The following is a 7,359-nucleotide window of genomic DNA, read 5'->3' on the forward strand; positions in this document are numbered from 1 at the left end:
TCTTTTTTTTCTTGATTTCCAAAAATTGGCTTTCAATAGCCCTCCCCTTTTGGCTAGAGGCATGCATGTCTCTAGCCCTGACTTTGATCCTTCTTCAGCTGATTTGTAAGAGCGGATATCGAGTTGCCTTCTGAATTAGCCATTCCATTTGGCCATTGGTGAGATTTCTGGGATAGTCATGAATCTGCAACAGGCAGAATTGAAAAATATGATTCCCAAGAGTGTGCCAAGAATCCACCATAGATGGCTGCTTTGTTGATGTGGTGAGATCCGGTTGTCTCCAAAATCTTGGTTACTGCCACAACTGGAAAAGCTTGCAAGCATATCATGCTTCTCTTGGGTGTGCTCAAACATGTCAGTTGTCTTTTCTGATGTTGATAGTAAGCCACCTACCTTGCGGCTTAAATACAAGCGTAATCCACTTACCTCTCTCCAAAGAGAGGATGCACTATTTGTGCACCAAATTGGGAATGAGGCCTTCATTCTTGCATTCTATCAGCCTTTTTTCTATCCATGGCTCCTTAACTCTTATTTCCATGCTGATCTTACCCATCTCCAAGTTTATAACACCTTTCAATAGACTAGAGGCATTACCCATCTCCAAGTTTATAACACCTTTCAATAGACTAGAGGCATTACCCATCTCTCAGTCTATGACACCTTTCAGTAGACTAGAGGCATTACCCATCTCTAAGTCTATGCCACTACACAATAAAGTCTTGTTCGGCTGCCAAGCCCTTGGAACAATATCCAACTCCAAACGTTCAGTCATAATTACCTCTTTGTTATGGTCCTCTGGTGAAACTTCCTTGATGCAAGACTCCGTTAGCTTCCTACACTGTTCTTGGTCCATGCTGGTGCATAGGCTTCTGTTTTCAAAGCCGTCCATCTTCTGCGATGCCTTGCTAGCAGGCTGGTCTTCCTCTTCTCTTGTGTCTTCCATGATTTTTGCATTCCTCTTACTCTGACGAGGCCTAGTCAACACTTTACACCTTTTTACCCTTACTGCCCAATGTTGTCGATTGATCGATTTGGTGCCTATTTCATCGAGGGTTAAAGATGTACTCACATTTGTAACACAATTTTCTTGACTTACCTTCCCCACTGGGGTAGCATCTTTTGATTCTTTAACCTCTTGTTCCACTGCTGCAATCCTTTGAACAGATTTCTCGCTTGATCCTTCTTCTGTTATCTTCATCTTGACCTGTTTTGCAAGAACAATGACACTTGGTGTGCAGGTACCATTTGGTGGTGGGCGTAGGATGAGTGTAAGTGGTGATTGTGGCGGTGGTTGCATCGCTGACTGTAGGAATTGAACTGGTGGGGGTATTTGTGGTTGCACGGCTGGTTGTGGGATTAGAAAATGTGAGATTGGTTGCGTGGGCGACGGTGGTCTCGCCCTTGGTGGAGAAATCTGATTCTACCTTCCTCCTCTATTGAAGTTTTTCCTTCTCGGATGTGGGCAATAATACATGCCGTGGCCGTCTTCCCCGCAATTCTACAGTGGTACTCTTGGTTTTGCCTTCATTGTCCTCTCCCTTGCTCTTCATTTTTGACAGGTGCATGCCCTTGCTGTACCAGATGCACGGATAAAATTTCAAGCTGAGTAGTGATGCGACTCAGCAAGTCTTGAGGCTCTTCTGATGGCTCTTGTGGTTGGGCTCTATGAACGGCTGTTGCAGTCACTGGGGTTAGTCGGACCGATCTCGATTCCTCTGACTCATTGACGCTTGATTGCATCCACAACCTCTTGTCTTTAAGGCCGGCTACTTCCACTACGAACTCATACGTTGCAGGGAACCTCCCCTTCACCTTATGCTTAAGCGGCGACCATAGGTCAGCAAAGAAACGGTCCTTCTTCAGGAAATTAGGCGCTCCTTCATCTTCCTTTAGTGAGGCAACCCATCACTCCCACAAATCCACAAGCTTGGACTCGTATTTGGAATACTCTAGCAGACTTCCCTGCTTTAATTCTGTTAGCAGCTGCCATAACTTTTCTGAGGTTGTGCGTCCACCAAACCTCTTCACAAAGGTAGCACGTAGTACATCCCATGCATTTTTGGTAGTTTGGGGCAAAGAATTGTACCAAGACTTGGCCGCTACCTTTATCAGTAGAGGAAAAATTCGTAGCCGTGAGGCGTAGTCATCCTTGTTGGAAACCACACAAGGGATGTCGAAATCATCCAAAAGGTCGGTGGCGATGTTTTCTCCTTTCTTTCCACTGAATGTGGGGAAAGAAACACTTGCCATGGTAGTAACTCAGGAAATTACAAACTGTTTTTTTTCTCTTTTTTTTAATAACATTAATGACATTAGTGGCTTTTTACAAAGTTGGGTGGATAGATTAAAAACATGATAAAAATGGATCGCAAAGCTAGAGCAGAATAAAGATGCTTGCATCAAAAGAGTGGTAGTAATCCAGAGGGGCAGGATGATGGGACGAGGGGATCTGAGGATTTCATCAAGCATTTCTGCTCCGAATAGAAATACAATCTTTTGCTGGTAGAATATCTTCCTATGAATATACACGTATACATGCATGTGTTGCAAGAAACGGAAAGTAAATACTTACGGCCTTTTGTTATTATCCATGTCGGGTGTAGGGCAAGGATTTGACCACTAGGTCTACGTACGTCAGGTGTTGACGAGGTGAAACCTTCACCACCTGCTTCTACCTCGTGTAGAAGTCCGCACAATCCTCCACATTAGGTTCAAAATAGAATGGGCGAGAAGAGTCTACCTCAATCGTCTTTCCATTCTGCATGCGACGGCAGCGCTTGGGTGGTTGAACTTCATTTGAACTCACCAGGCCTAGAGAGAGTGTAGGCCCACTTGCGTCCACCAAAGGCTTTAGGCTTCCGGACTTAGACTTTGTGGTTGATGTAGTTGACGACTCCTCTCGGACCATTAGAGAGAAAATACTTGGTGCTAAAGAAAATCTGACTGTCGTGAGAGTGCTGCGGTTTTCAAAAGCAAAACTCGCCGTTCTTTCTTCACTTCCTCTGTCGGCACTCATTGACAGAATGCTTTGGTTGACAGCAGTGGTGGCACTTCATAGCCTTCCCACTTGATGCTCTAAATTTGCAGTTAGAACGAGCAAGACGAGATGGGGAGCTTACCTCTTGAATACTGACGACACTACAGCCTGGCAGTAGTACTTCAATGAAGGCAGTTAGTGCCTCTTTAGTCTCCTCCTCTTCCGTTATCCAGTTGGAGAATTCTTTTAGCCGTTCGTCCATGATTGATGATGTGCATTGTTTCCAGCATTGTAAACTGGAGGTTTTCGAGAAGGCCTCCCTAGTGGGGGCACCAAATGACGAGCGCAAAGCGCGTCACGGAACTCGACAGTCGCGATCCGGCCACGGTGAAGAGAACAGGGGGGAACCACTTAGCTTTTAGCGACTAGGACGCAGACAACGATGATTGGAAATATCACAGACTCTACACACACACACACACACACACACACACACACACACACACACACACACACACACACACACACACAAAGAGAGAGAGAGAGAGAGAGAGAGAGAGAGAGAGAGAGAGAGAGAGAGAGAGAGAGAGAGAGAGAGAGAGAGAGAGAGAGAATAAGACAGGTGATGATAACCCTTGGGGTGTGAGGGAAAACTATTTTCTTGGAATATTTACAACAACCTTATTTCTGGCGAGGTGGCATTTAATGGTGATAGAGAGATAGAGGGAGAGATAGTGAGCCTAGTAGTGCGTTCTCTAGAGATGACTCATAGACACGGAGACCTTGCTAACATGAGTGTGTGTGTGTGTGTCGACAATTGGAATCGAGATGTAGACATATCTTCTTTACATAGCGCAAGTTCCCAAAGAAAGCCGCTACACTAAGTCCCCTCTCTCGTGATGCAAATGTTACCAATCCCTCACACCAAAATACTACCAAGTGCTAACCTCTGATGAAATTGCACCCCCCCCCCCCCCCCCCCCAATCTCCCACAATCTCTTCTCAATCTCCCAAATCAATCCCCCCTTGATAGTGACCACTCAGTGCCGTTTTATAGGTGCTGGCTGCTTTAGAAGGGTAATCTGATTACATTTAGGGGTTCTAATCAGGGGAGACAAAGCAAGGTGGTGGGGCCCTGGATGGTTGACCCTTGCTTTGTCTTGGGACATATTATAAAGGAAAACACCTAGGTGGGCCTTTGTGGCCATCACCTAGAGAGAGGTGATAATTTACAAATTGGGATTTTGTACAAGATTTGGTTTAAAACTGGGAAAAATGATGACAACCTACGGATTTTACTGAAGAGGGCATCGGTGTAGCGCATTCGTCATTTTCGGGGTCGGTCGGCGCATGCCTTCGGCATTTTTTCTTGTTTCGATGTCGGCAGCGCGCGACTTGACCTTTCCTTTCGTTTTGTTGATGACATCGATGGTCAAAGCTAGCAGGTGGTCTATACCAGGAAAAGGGTGCAGTCGAGTTCAGTGCAGAAGGCTAGGGCAGGTACCAAGACCCTTGGCAGCCAAAGGGTAGTAGGAATGTATGCTTGAAGCGGTTTTTTAGGCCAAAAGTGCTGTGGGATGGTCTAGATGGGATGGCAAATGAAGATGTCCGGAATGAAAAGTCAAAGCACTAAAATGTAGTGTTCAATGTGCTCTAGAAGCCGGTTCAGACGGCTCGTCAAACGGAGTCTCGTTGCTCAAGATATGGTAGTTTAAAGGAAGAGGGTGTAGCAGATCCTTGACGGACAGGGCAGCTAGGGATAGGAGGCCCGGGCTGATGTCAGTATGTACATGTGTAGTGCTCCAGTTGTGGAGCATGCCTGTCTTTTCGGATTGCGAATCGGAGCTCTGGTTAGCAAGATATGGTCAGTTGAATTTTTTCCGGGGGCCGGGTCTGAGCCCACTTGGTCGCATTCGGGGACGTGCCATCTGGAACTTCTTGAGCCTCGACAAGATTCTAGAGGGTAGCATGCATCGTGTAGAGCCAACACAAATTGACGACGCATCAATCGGATGCTTGGTCGGCCAGATACAGGAAGATAAAGTCGGGAGCTGTGGGCATTAAAAGGTTACATATGATTTTGTCCGTTCTTGGCTGCCTCAGATTGCGGGCCTGGAAAAGTGGAGAAGCGGTGAGGATTATGTTGAAGCAAGTCGGCAATGCAAATTTTCATCGGGGCTTTGCGGCTTGGCAGTAGGACATTGCAGCAGTGGAAGGGAGCCTGGAAAAGAAGGCCAAAAAAACAATTTTTTAAATTAAAAATGGGGAGTTTTTGGAGGGGGTTCTTGGTGAGGACTCATGGTTGGATGCCACGTGGCCCGGAATGGTACCACATGTGCTAAGAGAGGCTGACAATTATGTGTATATGGGCTGGGCCGTAGGCACCCATTGGCATACAAGGAGGCGTGGAGAGCTTGGAGCTCTTGGCTATGCTGCCGAGCGAGCGCAGGCGGCGCTGTGGGGCTGAGACTGTGCAGGCTTTGGCCGGAGGGGGCAGCGCATGGTGGCGCGCCCGCGTGAATGAGGAGGATGCGCCAGTGGCGCCTGCCTGTGTAGTGGTAGTGACGTGGTAAGGCCGCCCAAGAGGGGGTCATTCCCGCGGCCAAAAGGCCCAATTTTTAAAAGGGAGCTCCCCCACCCAATAGCGACATCGTTATTGCGAGACTAGGGGAGGAGTCCCATGGCGGCAAAGAGGTGGGAGAGGAGTGAGCCAGGAGGCCGCCAAGTGGCCAAAGCAAAGAAAAATGCAAGCCAAACAAAGGGTGGTTAAAGACCAAAGAGAAGTCTGGAGGAGTCAAATAGAGAGGGAAAGTCAAAATCAAGCTAATTGAGTAGTGCAAGGCTAAGCCCAAAGAGCGTAAAAATTGAAGGTGGAGAAAAAAATAAAAAATAAAAAAAATATATAAAGGCTAGCGTGCAATAACGACATAAATGATGGTGGAGACAAAGTTGGTCGAAGCTAGTAGGTGGTCTATACCAGGCGAAGGGTGCAGTCGAGTGCAGTGCAGAAGGCTAGGGCAGGTACCAAGGCCCTTGGCAGCCAAAGGGTAGCAGGAATGTATGCTTGAAGCATTTTTTTAGGCCAAAAGTGTTGTGGGATGGTCTAGATGGGATGGCAAATGAAGATGTCCGGAATGCAAAGTCAAAGCTCTAGAATGTAGTGTTCAGTGTGCTCTAGAAGCCGCTTCAGACGACTCGTCAAACGGAGTCTCGGTGCTCAAGATATGGCAGTTTAAAGGAAGAGGGTGTAGCAGATCCCCGACGGACAGGTCAGCTAGGGACAGGTGGCCCGGGCTGATGTCAATATATACATGTGTAGTGCTCGAGTTGTGGAGCATGCCTGTCTTTTCGGATTGCGAATCGGAGCTCTGGTTAGCAGGATATGGTCAGTTGATTTTTTTTCGGGGGTCTGGTATGAGCCCACTTGGTCGCATTGGGGGACATGACATCTGGCACTTCTTGAGCCTCGACAGGATTCTAGAGGGTAGCATGCATCATGTGGAGCCAACACAAATCGACGGCGCGTCAATCGAATGCTTGGTCGGCCAGATACAAGAAGATAAAGTTAGGAGATGTGGGTAGTAAAAGGTTACAGATGATTTTGTCCGTTCTTGGTTGCCTCGGATCGCGGGCCTGGAAAAGTGGAGAAGCGGTGAGGAATATGTTGAAGCAATTCGGCAATGCAAATTTTCATCCGGGCTTTGCGGCTTGGCAGTAGGACATTGCAGCAGTGGAAGGGAGCCTGGAAAAGAAGGCCAAAAAAACAATTTTTTAAATTAAAAATGGGGAGTTTTTGGAGGGAATTCTTGGTGAGGACTAATGGTTGGATGCCACATGGCCCGGAATGGTACCACATGTGCTAAGAGAGGCTGGCAGTTATGTGTATATGGGCTGGGCCGTGGGCACCCATTGGCATACAAGGAGGCGTGGAGAGCTTGGAGCTCTTGGCTATGGTGCCGAGCGCAGGCGGCGCTGCGGGGTGGAGACTGTGCAGGTTTTGGCCAGAGGGGGCGGCGCATGGTGGCGCGCTTGCGTGAATGAGGAGGATGCGCCAGTGGCGCCCGCATGTGTAGTGGTAGTGATGTGGAAAGGCCGCCCGAGAGGGGCCATTCCTGCGGCCAAAAGGCCCAAGTTTTTAAAGGGAGCTCCCCCACCCAATAGCGATATCGCTATTGCGAGACTAGGGGAGGAGTCCCATGGCGGCAAAGAGGTGGGAGAGGAGTGAGCCAGGAGGCCGCCAAGTGGCCAAAGCAAAGAAAAATGGAAGCCGGACAAAGGGTGGCCAAGGACCAAAGAGAAGGCTGGAGGAGTCGAACAGAGACGGAAAGTCAAAATCAAGCTAATTGAGTAGTGCAAGGCTAAGCCCAAAGAGGGTAAAAATT

This window comes from Adiantum capillus-veneris, chromosome 9 (genome assembly GCF_014529385.1).
Source record: "Adiantum capillus-veneris isolate H3 chromosome 9, ASM1452938v2, whole genome shotgun sequence".
Lineage (NCBI taxonomy): Eukaryota > Viridiplantae > Streptophyta > Polypodiopsida > Polypodiales > Pteridaceae > Adiantum > Adiantum capillus-veneris.